Consider the following 14,918-nt stretch of genomic DNA (forward strand, 5'->3'; position numbering starts at 1 on the left):
TATTTAGAAAGTTGGAGATTCCCGCTCAGTTGTAAGAAATAAGAGAGAGGGATCCCACCTTAACCCATTTCCCCCCAATGTTCATTTCACAATCTATATGTATATCAAAACATCAAGTTGTACATCTTAAATATATGCCATTTTTATTTGTCAGTTACACCACTAGAGCTGGGAAACAAACCCCACAACAATTCCAATGTGATAAAATTGTCCGAGTGTATTTCTATTCTGATTTCTTTATTTCTTCCAAGACTGTGTCACAAAAGCAATAAACACTTCTCTAGCTAACAATTTGAGTTTTCTACTTCCTTTTGTAATGTGAAATTCATCTTTTTACATTATTATTGCATGCTGATCAGAATCTCTGAAAGTCATGTGCATCTTAGTAGAAATATAATGATTATATAGAAATCCTTTAGTCAATAGAGTTTATGTGACGGACAAACATTTTCAAACGTGGTGAGGAGTGAGAGACCAGTCTATACCTTGTCAGAAGGCACAAATCTTCTCTTCAGTCTCAACATGGCTGACTTCATCTCCTGGTTCCTCAGAGTGTAAATCACGGGGTTCAGCAGAGGGGAGATCACACTGAGGGTGGCGGAGATGGCCTTATCGGGGGGGAGGGCAGTGTAGGGCCGGGCATAGACATAAATACAGGGCACAAAGTGCAGGGTCACCACAGAGATGTGTGAGGTGCAGGTGGAGATGGCTTTCCTCCTGCCCTCCCCTGCCTGAGACCTCAGCATCATTAGGATGACTGTGTAGGACACAAGCAGGAACATAAACCACAGTGCACTGAGCAGTCCAGTATTGGAAATCATCAACAGCTCAAGCATGAAAACGTCAGTGCAGGCCAGTTTGAGGACCTGTGGGACATCACAGTAGAAAGTGTCAAGAACATTGGGTCCACAGAAGGGGGGGCAGCAACAGGACGATCTGCACGATGGAGTGGACAAAGCCCCCCAGCCAGCAGGCCACTATTAGCCCAATGCAACGGCCTCTGCTCATGATGGTCACATAGTGCAGGGGCTTGGAGATGGCCACATAGCGATCTAATGCCATCACCGACAAAGAAAATACATCCACCCCTCCAATGAGGTGGAAGAAAAACATCTGGGTGAAGCAGCCATTGAAGGAGATGGTCTTTCTCTCTGACAGAATGTCCACCAGAACTTTGGGAACTGTGATAGAAGAAAAGCAGATGTCGGCAATAGATAAATTACGGAGCAAAAAATACATGGGGGTTTGGAGGCGAGAGTCACAGGTCACGGTGACCATGATGAGGAGGTTTCCCAGCAGAGTTGTCACATACACCCAAAGCAATAAGAGAAATAAGAGCAAGTTCAGTTCTTGATTTTGGGTTAGGCCAAGGAAAATAAATTCTTTGACCCTGGTGTAGTTTTTCAGCTCCATTGAGTCATCTTTCTCTCTCCTTTGTTTCAAGCTACTTCATTTGAAAAGACTTCGCTATTTATTTTGTTTTCTTCCAGCACACTAAGAATGCAATTCAGGATGTTCCTCATGTGGTTGTACTGTTTGCAGTTTGTTGAGTTGTCCCAATTTTTAAGATCCAGTCAGTTTGGTGATCAAATCAAATTATCACAAGCAATGTCATTCAATAATTCTTTCCCTATAAAACTATTTTTTGAAAAGAATAATCATTTATGTTAAGTAGTGATGGTTACATATTTCATTTAATTAACATATTTTAGTTTTTAAATTTTGTTATTATTTTTTATTCCACACAAATTTATTGAATGTCAGGAACTGTCTGAAGCATAAATACAAAGTTAACTAACCATGGTTCCAACCACTGTAGACTCGTAATCTACAACTTTTATATTCTTATTAGCAAACATTCTGCTGACTTCCACAGCATCTTATCTTGCTAAAAACAATGGATATCGTTCTGTTTCTTACTGCAATGTTACTGGGACATGAGTCAGTTTCCTTGCTGTTGGCTGCTTTGTTTGAATTTCTTAAAATACAACCTATTGTTCCATATAGGTTACTTGTCACTGTGATTACCTTATACTAATCAGATTATTTGCTTGATAATTATTTTAAAATATTTAAAATTTATTATTGGGAAACAAATTGAGACAATATGCAAATCCAAATCTTAAAGAATATCTGTAATTTCTTTTATTGTGTTAAAAAGACTTAAACATGAGACCTACGCTCTTAAAAAATTTTGGGGTGCACAATACAGTATTAGACACAGCGCTGTACAGCAGTTCTCTAGAATTTATTCATTTTGCATAACTGATATGATCCTTGCTCGATTGTAGGGAAGAGAATAAAGATAGTGACCTGCTTTTGAGAGGTGGTGCATACTGTATCAATCACATTCTCTTCTTCCTCTTTCCCTTTGTGGGAAAAGCCAAGAGAGTGGAGGCATCACACAGCAGGCAGAGATGTACACATCTTTAGAATAATGCTTATTTTTTATAAGGTGTTATTGATCATTCTTAGGAAATTTAAAATTATTATTTGCTCTACCTCATACTTAGCAAGTGGACATTTATTGCAGTCTTCAAATGTATATGGATAAATGGGACCACATTGTCAAAGTGTTTTCAGCTTAGGAAAAGTGGATGATTTTTATAAATTAATGAACATAATGCAAGACAAAATGTAAAATGTCAAGAGGAAAGTAGAGGTAGATTTGGGCTGGATAGGTGATAATTTAGGAGATATGATTTCCAGCAGTGACAAAGATACTATTTTTTGAGTGTTCACTGTGTGTGAAAAGTTATGAAATGTTGATTTATTGAATTTTCATCACTGTCCTCTGGTAAGTATTAATATTATTCCTGTTTTTCATGTGGATTATATTATGAATCTATGTTTGACTGAGACAAAGGGAAATCTTGAAAAAGGAGGGAAGAAACAACGGTTTGTTTTCCCCCTTCAATCTTATAAATATGGGGTCTAATTTCGTATAACAAGAATATTTGGTAAAGTCTGCCTGAAGATAAGAATTTGGCAGAAAGGGGCTCTGGAAACCCAATTTATGTTGACCTTAGCCTGAGGCAGCCTCATCAATAAGCAACTCAAAGAGTCACAGCAAATGCATGATGCCTTCTCTCACACTGAATGGACCACATTTCTGAATCCCTCTTAACACATCACCTCTCTTCCCAATAGTTAACACCCACCTTTGTTGTTTCTGGCACTGAGAAGATCATCTTGGCTCTGAAGCATTTAATATACCTGGAAAATATCAAAGTCAAACTATTTATATGTAATCAATACATCTCAATTTCACTATCCACAATTTTAACCTGAGCTAAAAGCTTAACGTCTTCACCTAATTCTTTGATCCTGAAACTCCAACTACAAATTGTATATTATTAGGTACAGAGCAGAATGAACACTGGTGACATTAATTCTTGAAAATATTGTTTCTGAAGGTATAGCCTTTTAGCAGACTAAACATCTTAGTGTCTTTACTTCCCTTTCAGGAAAGAAAGGGCAGATTCAAAAAGTCACGTTTTCAAGAACTTCCATTGTGTCCCTGTCTTACGTGAAAATCCCTCAGCCTCAGGATTAATATAAGAATTGCAAAGGGAATAATATTGGACAAGGAAGTGGAAGTCAAGTGTCTGATTCTGCTGCTGGTGATGAAGTTTCAGTGGGAGTCATTAAGAAGTTACTGAGATATGCACGTGTGGAAACACACACACACACACACACACACACACACACACACAGACACATTTTGATTGGTATCCAAATTATTTAGAGGCAGTAGAGGAAATCTATCTGCTTAACCATAGCTCAAAGAGAATTTTGTTAAAACATGCCAAATGCTATGCCTGAGAGAGTACAAGGGCTCAATTTTCATGGCTTGTAAGGCTCAGAGAGCACAACATACAAATGAGTTTCAATTAGATTGCCAAAAACCTAGAAGAGAAGTGGACCTCAAATCCTTGGCTACCAGTCCAGTTTTTAATTATATGCAGAATGATTATACTCTCATAATGTTGCTATAAGTTTCCACATGTAGAGAAACAGATGATGTTTGGGGAAAAATGCTTGCCCAGTTTTCCTCTTTTCCAACACTCTACTCATATGAAATCTCTTAATTTGGATACAGCTAGATAAGCGTGTTAGTGAAGCTATCTACAAAATTACAGTAGTTATTTAAGATTAGCTGAATTTATTGAATGGTTTGATCTTATATAGAATGCACTTCCACTGTTTGCAGAATGCTCATGGGTTTGGATTTACCTGCTTTTCTGTCTTGTTTTAGTACATTATGCTAGTCTACACTGATTAAAAACTGCATGAGACAGCTTGTGTGTTTGAGACGGGTAATTCCTTTCCACCCCCCAGCTTTACTGAGATACTATTGACATGTATCATTGTGTTTGTTTACGGTATACAATGTGTTGATTTGGTACATTTATAATTGCGAAATGATTATCATCTTAGTCTTAGCTAATGCTTTCATCACCTCATGTTAATTACCAGTTCTTTTTAGAGTGAGATGATTTCAGACATACTGTCTCAGCAACTTTCAAGTATTACCATGTTGTTGACTGTAATCACCATCTGTACATTAGATCTCGAAAACTTACTCTTCTTATAACGGAGAGTTTGTACACTTTGACCAACATCTCTTCACTTCTCCCCATCCCCAGCACCTGGTAACCTATGTTCATTCTACTCTGTTTCTGTGAGTTCAGATTTTTAGATTCCACATATATTTGAGATCATACAATATCTGTCTTATCTGACTTGGTTCACTTAGCATAATGCCCTCAAGGTCCATCCATGTTGTCACAAATGACAGGATTTTCTATTTTTTATGACTGACCACATCTTCTTTATCCATCCATCCAGTGATGGACACTTAGATTGTCTTCATATCTTGGATATTGTAAATAATGCTGCAATGAACATAGGAATGCCGATACTTCTTCAAGATCTTAACTTCACTTCCTTTGGGTATGTACCCAGTGATGGTATTGCTGGACCATATGGTAGTCCTATTTTTAATTTTTTGAGGAATGTCTATACTGTTTTCCACAGTGGCTGTACCAATGCATATTTCTACCAACAGTGCACATTGGTTTCCTTTTCTCCACATCCTCACCAACACTTGTTATCCCTTGTCTTTTTGATGATAGCCAATCTAGCAGGTGCGAAGTGATTATCTCACGGTGGTTTTGATTTTAATTTCTCTCATGCTCAGTGATGTTGAGCACCTTTTCATGTACCTATTGGTCATTTGAATGCCTTGTTTGAAAAAATATCTATTCAATTCTTCTGCCCATTTTAAAATCTGATTTTGTTTTATTGTGCTATTGATTTTATCAGTTTGTTTAAGTATTTTGGATACTAACACCTTATCTGATACATAAATTGCAAATATTTTCTGCCATTCTGTAGGTTGTCTTTTCATTTGTTGACTGTTTCTTTTGCTGTGCAGAAGCTTTCTAGTTTGATGTAGTGTCATTTATCAATTTTTGCTTTTGTTGCTCGTGCTTTTACTATCAATGCCAAATAATTATTTCCAAGACCAATGTTGAGGAGCTTTTCCACTATTTTTTCTTCTAGGAGGTTATGGTTTCAGTTCTTACGCTTAAATCTTTAATCCATTTCAAGCAATTTTTGTGAGTTGTGTAAGATAGGGGTCTGATTTCATTATTATGCATGAGGTTATCCAGTTTTCTCAATATTTATTGAAGAGAGTATCCTTTCCCTGTTGTATATTCTTGACTTTGTTGTAAATTAATTGCCTGTATATGCATGAGTTTATATCTAGGCTGTTGATTCTGTTGCATTGGTTTGTATGTCTGTTTTTATGCCAGTCCCATACTGTTTTGATTATTGTAGCTTTGTAGTATATAGTTTGGAATCATAATTATGATGCCTCCAGCTTTGTTCTTCTTTCTCAGTATGGTTTTTTCTATTCCTGTAAGAAATGCCATTGGTATTTTGAAAGAGATTGCATGGAATCTGTAGATTTCTTTGGGTAGCGTGTATACTTTACAATGGTAATTCTTCCAGTCCATGAGGATGGGATATCTTTGCGTTTATGTATATCGTCTTCACTTTCTTTCATCAATGTCTTAAGGTTTTCAATGAACAGATCTTTCACTTCCTTGAATAAATTTCTTCCTGGGCATATTCTTCTTGTGATGCAATTGTGATTGGCATTCTTTTCTTTTCCTTTTAAATTTAAAGATACATTTTTTTCTAGTATCTTTTTTCTTCTTCTTTTTTTTTTTGGTGAGGAAGATTGTCCCTGAGCTAACATCTGTTGCCAATCTTCTTCTTTTTGCTTGAAGAAGATTGTCACCGAACTAACATCTGCGCTAATCTTCCTCTATTTTATGTGTGATGCCACCACAGTATGGCTTGACCTTCAGTGCTAGGACCATGCCTGGGATCCAAACAGGCAAACCTCCAGTGGCTGAGTTGGAGCACGTGAACTTAACTACTACAGTACCAGGCGGGGCACAATGGTATTGTTTTCTTAATTTCTTATTCTGAGTGTTGCTAGTGTATAGAAATGATGTGCTTTTTGTCTTTGGTGATGTGCAGTTTTGCTACAATGTGAGTATACGTGGATTACTTTTTATGTATTCTGTCAGGATATGTTGTACATCTAGGAATTTGTATTTTTCATCAGTTGTGAAAATTTCTCAGTTATATCTCATAAAATAGTACTTCTTCCTCATTCTTATTTTTTCCTCCTGAAACTCATGTCACATATAATATTTATTAAATGCATTCGTTTTCTTCTCCATGTCTCCTGACCACCTTTCTTGTGTATTCTCTCTCTTTGTATGTGATCTATTTCAGGGAGTTTCTTTAGTTCAGTATAGTTTTCATTTCTAGAATTTCTGTTTTATTCTTTTTACAAATCTCCTTTTTTCTTTTGTAATATCTTGTTTCTTGCTCATGTTTTTAAAGTATCACCTTTAGACTTTTTCTGTTAGCATTCATATTTATACTGTATGCTCTATCTGATTACTCCAGTACTCAAAGTCCTTGAGAGTGTGATTGTGTTTTGGTTGTCTCTTTTGATTCTTGCTAATAATGGCTTGTTTCTTCATGCTTTTTGTTATTTTGAATTATGAATTTATGCTCAGCTATTTATGTGGAAACTTTGGAAGGCTTGTGTTCAGTGTGCATTCCTTAAGAGAGGGCAGATATTTGTTTCTTTCAGGCATCATAGGGCTTTACTAACCCTGAATCATTCTTAGTTAATTTTTCACTTTGGGGCTTCCCATTCCATGTAGGCATTGCAAACTCGAATCCCAAACTCACATCAGGATTTTGAATTCTCTGAAGAGATTATCTTTCTTCCTCTCAAAGCCCAGCCTGAGTCAGACAAGTTATACTGTTATCTTCTTTGCTGGTAGGTGGATTTTTTTCCAGTTTACCCTTTCACTGATGGACGGGTATTAACTTCTCTGCTTTCTATCTATGTTTGGTCCTGAGCCTTTCCCTTCCTTTCCTGTGATTCCTGACGTGTGTTTAAGTGGATGTTTGCTAGAAGCAATTCTAATGTGTGTGTGCACATTTAGATCATGACTTTATTTTATGATACATGGTCTTTCATTTTGCCTGAGGAAGCTCTGTTACATTTTCTCCATGGATAGTGGTGGTGTATAGGAAACCAATGATGTATATAATTTGATTTAGCATGTTACCACCTGACTGAACTCTTTTATCATTTTCCATAATTTTTCAGTGAATTCCTTTAAATTATTTTGGATACATCCTTTCAATACCAGGGAACAATGATTTCTTTTTCTCCAGCTTTCCAAAATTTATATACTTTCTCATTTTTTCTCGTGTCTTTTGAACTGTAGTGAATTAAAGTTTAAAGATTAATGTTAGTGGTAATAAAGTGCATCAGTGTCTAGCCATGGATGGTAATGGAAAGTGTTTTATTGTTTATTCATTAGGTATAATGTTTACTATATAGTTCTCGCAGATATTCTTTATCAAGATAATACTTTTTTTCTTCAGTTCCTGGCTTCTTAAGTGTTTTTTTCTCGCAAGGATTTGGGCTGAATTGTATTGAATACTTTTTGCATCACTGAGGTAATCCACATTGTTTTTCTTTTAAATCTGCTGTTTCAGCATTAATATTTCTCCTTGAATTTCTGGACTAAACTCTTCCCAATAATGATTTTTCATTGCTTTATTTCATTGATATGTAATTTGCTAATGTTTTATAAGAAGTTTACATCTATATTCGAAGATGTGATTGGTGTGTATACATATATTAGATGTGTGATGTTATCAGATATATTAGGTGCTATTATCTGGTTTGCAGAGAGGGTTATGCTGTCCTAACAGAATGAGTTAAGAAAAATTCATAAGAAAACCGAAAGTTTCAGGATCCTTAAATGTTTATTGGAAATCACCCACAATACAATTTGGGCCTGATGCCTTTAAAAATGGTCTGTCTTTGACAACCTTTTCAATTCATTTACAATTAATGATCTCCCTTGGGGCTGGCCTGATGGTGCTGTGGTTAAGTTCGTGCATTCCTCTTCTTGGTGGCCTGGGGTTTGCTGGTTCGGATCCCGGGTGCAGACCTGGCACTGTTAGGCACGCCATGCTGTGGTAGGCATCCCAGTATAAAGTAGAGAAAGATGGGCACGGATGTTAGCTCAGGGCCAGGCTTCCTCAGCAAAAAGAGGAGGACTGGCAGTAGTTAGCTCAGGGGTAATCTTCCAAAGAAAAAAAAAAGATTTTTCCCCTTTTTTTAGTCCATTTTGGTAGCCTATATTTCCATGAAAATTATATGCTCTATTGTATCCTATAAGTTTTAAAAATTACATTTCAGTGAACTGCGTTTACCTCTTTCTCTTAATTGGCTGGAAGTCCATGGAGTGCATTTGTTTATATGTTCAATCAGAAAAGCGTAATTATTGAATGTGCCTGGATCTTTGGGAAACAAATGGAGGGTTTCTAGAAGGGAGTATCTTAGATTCCCATAAGATAAGGATTTTCATGGCTTCCAAAATAAGGAACTGTAGCAGTAGGATCTTTGGTCCCCTAAAGTGAGGAAAAATAGGAGTTTCAAACTTTCTTTTAATGCCAAGAAAAGGATGACCTGCACATAAAAAATGTAATGTGTTGTCAATGATCAGAATTTTATTATGAAAAATCTATGTTGTACTGGTGAGTTCATGGCAGTCTTATGTGTTCCTAAAACACATGGGGGTGGAGAAAAGAAAACTTGTTTTCCTTTTTCTATTGCTCTTTTGTGTTTCTTTTCAAAAAATTTTATTGAGGCCATAGGATTTTATAACTCTGTGAAATTTCAGTTGTACATTATTATTTGTCAGTCACCATATATATGTGCTCCTTTACTCCTTATGCCCACCCCTAAACCCCTTTGCCCTCTGGTAACCAATAATCTGTTCTCTTTGTCCATATATTTGTTTATCTTCCACATATGAGTGAAATCATATGGTGCTTGTCTTTCTCTGTCTGGCTTATTTCACTTAACATCATACTCTCAAGTTCCATACATGTTGCAAATGGGGCAGTTTTGTCTTTTTTATGGCTAAGTCGTATTCTATTGTATTTATATACCACATCTCCTTATCCATTCATCAGTCGATGGGCACTTGGGTTGCTTCCACATCTTGGCTATTGTGAATAATGCTGCAATGAACATAGGGGTGCATAAGTCTCTTTGAATTGTTGGTTTCAAGTTCTTTGGATAAATACCCAGTAGTGGGACAGCTGGGTTACATGGAATTTCTATTTTTAATTTTTTGAGAAATCTCCATACTGTTTTCCATAGTAGCAGCACCAGTTTGCATTCCTACCAGCAGTGTGTGAGGGTTCTCTTCTCTCCACATCCTCTCCAACATTCGTTGTTTTTTGCCTTGGTGACTATAGCCATTCTCACAGGTGTAAAGTGATATCTCATTGTAGTTTTGATTTGCATTTCCCTGATGGTTAGTGATGTTGAACATCTTTTCATGTGCCTGTTGGCCATCTGTATGTCTTCTTTGGAAAAATGTCTGTTCATACCCTCTGCCCATTTTTTGATTGGGTTATTTGTTTTTGTTGTTGTTGAGTTGAATGTGTTCTTCATATATTTTGGAGATTAACCCCTTGCTGGATATATGATTTGTGAATATTTTCTCCCAATTGATGGGTTGTCTTTTCGTTTTGTTAATGATTTCCTCTGCCAAGCAGAAGATCTTTAGTGATGTAGACCCATTTGTTTATTTTTTCTTTCGTTTCCATTGCCTGAGTAGAAATTGTGTTCAAAAAGATCCTTCGAAGACTGATGTCAAAGTGTGTACAGCCCATATTTTCTTGTAGGAGTTTTATGGTTTCACGTCTTACTTTCAAGTTTTCCATCTATTTTGAGTTGATTTTTGTGTATGTTGTAAGATAGTGGTCTACTTTCCCTCTTTTGCTTGTGGATGTCCGGTTTCCCCAACATAATTAATTGAAGAGAATTTCCTTTTTCCATTGTATGTTCTTAGCTCCTTTGTCAGAGATTAGATGTCCATAGATGTGTGGTTTTGTTTCTGGGCTTTCAATTCTGTTCCATTGATCTGTGTGTCTGTTTTTGTACAGTATCATGCTGTTTTGATTACTATAGCTTTGAAGTATATTTTGAAGTCAGGGATTGTGATGCCTCCAGCTTTGCTCTCTTTTCTCAGGACTCCTTCAGCTATTCAGGGTCTTTTGTTGCCTCATATGAATTTTAGGATTCTTTCTTCTATTTCCATGAAGTTTTCATTGTATAGGTCTTTCACCTCCTCGGTTAAATTTATGCCTAGATATTTTATTATTTTTGTTGCAATTGTAAATTTGATTGTATTCTTGAGTTCTCTTTCTGTTAATTCATTATTAGAGTATAGAAATTCAACAGATTTTTGTAAGTTGATTTTGTACCCTGCAACTTTACTGCAGTTGTTGATTAATTCTAATACTTTTCTGATGGATTCTTTAGGGTTTTCTGTATATAAAATCATGTCACCTGCAAACAGCAAAGTTCCATTTCTTCCTTGTCAGTTTAGATATCTTTCATTTCTTGTTCTTGCCTAATTGCATTGGCCAAAACCCCCAGGACTATATTGAACAGGAATGGCAAGCGTGGGCACCCATGTCTTCTTCCTGTTCTCAGAGGGATGACTTTCAGTTTTTCCCTTTTGAGTTTGATGTTGGCTGTGGGTTTGTCATATGTAGCCTTTCTTATGTTGAGGAACTTTCCTTCTATATCCATTTTGTTGAGAGTTTTTATTGTAAACGGATGTTGGATCTTGACAAATCCTTTCTCTGCATCTTTTGAGATGATCAACTGATTTTTCTTCCTCATTTTATTAATGTGGTGTATCACATTGATTGATTTGCAGAGGTTGAATTATCCCTGCATCCCTGGAATAAACCTCACTTGATCATGGTGTATGATCCTTTTAATGTGTTGCTGTATTCGTTTTGCCATTATTTTCTTGAGGATTTTTGTGTCTATTTTCATCAGCCATGCTGGCGTGTAATTTTCCTTCTTTGTGTTGTCCTTGTCTGGCTTTGGGATCAGGGTGATGTTGGCCTTGTAAAATGTGTTAGAAAGTGTTCCATCTTCTTCAATTTTTTGGAACAGTTTGAGCATGATAGGTACTAAATCTTCTTTGAATGTTTGGTAGAATTCTCCACAGAAGCCATGTGGTCCTGAACTTTCATCTTTTGGGAGGTTTTTGGTTACTGTTTCAATCTCTTTACTTGTGACTAGTCTTTTCAGATTCTGTATTTCTTCTTGGTTCAGTTTTGGAAGGTTTTATGTCTAAGAATTTATCCATTTCTTCTAGGTTGTCCAATTTGTTGGTATATAGTTTTTCATAGTATTCTCTTATAATCCTTTGTATTTCTCTGGTATCCATTGTATTTTCTCCTCTTTCATTTATAATTTTATTTATTTGATAGTTCTCTCTTTTTTTCTTAGTGAGTCTAGCTGAGGGTTTGTCAATTTTGCTTATCTTTTCAAAGAACCAGCTCTTAGTTTTATTGACCCTCTCTATTGTTTTTTTTGGTTTTAATTTCATTTATTTCTGCTCTAATTTTTATTATTTTCCTCCTTGTACTGACTTCAGTCTTTGTTTATTCTTCTATTTATAGTTATGTTAGGTATAGTTTAAGATTGCTTATTTGAGATTTTTCTTATTTGTTAATGTGGGCCTGTATTGCTATGAATTTCCCTCTTAGGACCACTTTTGCTGCGTCCCATGTGAATTAGTATGGTATATTATCATTTTCAGTTGTCTCCAAATACTTTTTGGTTTTTCCTTTAATTTCTTCAGCGATCCGTTCATTGTTCAGTTGCATGTTGTTTTGTCTCCATGTTTGTCATTTCCCCATCTTTTTTCTTGTAGTTGATTTCTAGTTTCATAGCATTATGTTCAGAAAAGATTCTTGATATGACTTCAATCTTCTTACATTTATTGAGATCTGCTTTGTTTCCCAACATATGGTCTATCTTTGTGAATGTTCCATGTGAACTTGGGAAGAATGTGTATTCTGGTGAGTTTGAATGGAGTGTTCTATATTTACCTATTAAGTCCGTCTGGTCTAGTTTTTAATTTAGTTCCACTATTTATTTGTTGACTTTCTGTCTGGATGATCCTTCCATTGATGTAAGTGGGATGTTCAGGTCCCGTACTGTTATTGTGTTGCTGTTAATATCTCCTTTTAGGTCAATTAATGGTTGCCTTATGTACTTTGGTCTTACTGTGTTAGGTGCATATATATTTATATGTGCTTTGTCCTCTTCATAGACAGCCCATTTTATTGTTATATACTACCCCTCTTTGTCTCTCATTGGCTTTTTTATCTTGATGTCTACTTTGTCTTATAGAAGTATGGCAACACCAGCTTTCTTTTGTTTGCCATTAGCTTGTAGTATCATCTTCCGTCCCTTCACTCTGAGCCTGTGTTTGTGGTCGGAGCTGAGATGTGTTTCCTGGAGGCAGCATATTGTTGGGTCTTGTTCTTTAATCTGTCTCGCCACTCTGTGTCTTTTTATTGGAGAATTCCATCCATTTACATTTAGGGTGATTATTGATATATGAGGGCTAATGCTGCCATTTTATCACTCGTTTTCTGGTTCTCCTGCATTTCCTTTGTTTCTCCTCCTGTGTATTTTGGTCTACCAATTGAGTTACGTAGTTTTTGATGTTGTGTTTCCTTGTTTTCGCCTTATTTATTATTTGTGTCTCTGTTCTGCTTTTTTGTTTAGTGGTTATCATGGTTTGTATTCAAAATCTTGTAGATAAGATAGTACATTTTCTGATGGTCTCTTTTTCTTTGACTAAACTGATTCAATTGCTTTCTTCTTCCCCTCCTAAGTTGTTTTTCTCACATCTTATTCCATCTTGTGTTGTCAGCTTGTGGTTAAAATGAAAAGATTATCTTTGTTTTTGGTGTTTTACTTCCCTTTATCTTTAATGCTATTCTTCAGTATTTGCTAACCTGTTCTGATGTATAGCTACAATTTTCTGATTTTGTCTGCCTTTTTATCTCCTTCTTTCATGATTTGTAACTGTTTTCTCCTTTTTTTTCAGGTATGAGGGGCTTCTTGAGGATTTCTTGTAGGGGGAGCCTCTTATGGCTATGAACTTCCTTAGCTTTTGTTCATCTGGGAAAGTTTTTATTTTTCAATCATATCTGAAGGATATTTTTGCTGGATAGAGTATTCTTGGCTGAAAGTTTTTCTCCTTCAAAGATTTGAATATGTCATTCCTGTCTCTCCTAGCCTGCGAGGTTTCTACAGGGAAATCTTCTGAAAGCCTGATAGAGGTTTCTTTGTAGGTTATTTTCTTCCACCATGCTGCCCTTAGTATTTTTCTTTGTCATTCACTTTTGCCAGTTTCACTACTATATGCCTTGCAGTAGGTCATTTTTACATTGACATATTTAGGAGATCTGATAACTTCTTCCACTTGGATTTCCATCTCCTTCCCAAGGCTTGGGAAGTTCTCTGCTATTATTTTTTTGAACAAGCTTTCTACTCCATTCTCTTTCTCTTCTCTCTCTGGAATACTTATAACTCTTATGTTGCATTTCCTAATTGAGTTGGATATTTCTTGGAGATTTTCTTCATTTATGCTTAGTCTTAGTTCTCTCTCCTCCTCTATCTGGAGCATTTCAACATGTCTATCCTCGATTATGCTCATTTGCCCCTCTATGATATCCACTTGAGAATTCAGGGAATCCATATTTTGTTTTATCTCTTCTATTGTGTCTTTCATCTTCAATATTTCTGACTGATTCTTCTTTATAATTTCAATCTCTTTTGTGAAGTAGCTCTTGAACTTGTTGAATTATTTCTCTACATTCTTTTTTAACTTGTTGATTTTTTTGATGATAGCTATCTGGAATTCTTTGTCATTCAGATTGCATATTTCTGTGTCCTCAGGACTGATTTCTGGGTACTTGTCATTTTCTCTCTGGTCTGGAGATTTAAAATACGTTTTGATACTGCTAGAGGGCATGGCTCTGTTTTGTGCAGTGTAGTAGTATTTGGTCACAGTTACTGCCTGTCACCTCTGGGTGGGGGTCAAGAGCTATCTATTCTGTGTCCTCTGCGTTCTGGTGAGATCCCAGGTGCTGGAGCCAGCACTTGGTGGGTTGAAGTGAGGAGTGCTTTTTTCTGCATGCTTTCAGGGTTTTCTCACTCTGCCCTTGATAACTGCTCTCCTGGAGTGTTGGCCTGATGAGGCCACCCCCGCAGTAGCTTTCACCTCCATAGGGGCTTTCCCCTAGGCTGTGAGGGCCCTTGGGGATCTTCGATGGTCCCTTGAATGCACGTCCCCTCCTCTGTTCCTTCCCTCTCAGTGCTGCCCAAGGTCCCAGATCCCTGTCTTTTGGGCAAGTGCATGAAGTTTTCTCTTACGCCATTCCACCTTCTCTGAGGAGGG

At 36.5% G+C, this 14,918-nt stretch overlaps 1 pseudogene; it reads right to left on the reverse strand.

The window, feature by feature from the left end:
- Positions 1-360: 360 nt before the first annotated feature.
- On the reverse strand, positions 361-1,498 carry LOC138916844 (olfactory receptor 4D10-like; annotated as a pseudogene).
- Positions 1,499-14,918: the final 13,420 nt, after the last annotated feature.

Source organism: Equus caballus, chromosome 12 (genome assembly GCF_041296265.1).
Source record: "Equus caballus isolate H_3958 breed thoroughbred chromosome 12, TB-T2T, whole genome shotgun sequence".
Classification (NCBI taxonomy): domain Eukaryota; kingdom Metazoa; phylum Chordata; class Mammalia; order Perissodactyla; family Equidae; genus Equus; species Equus caballus.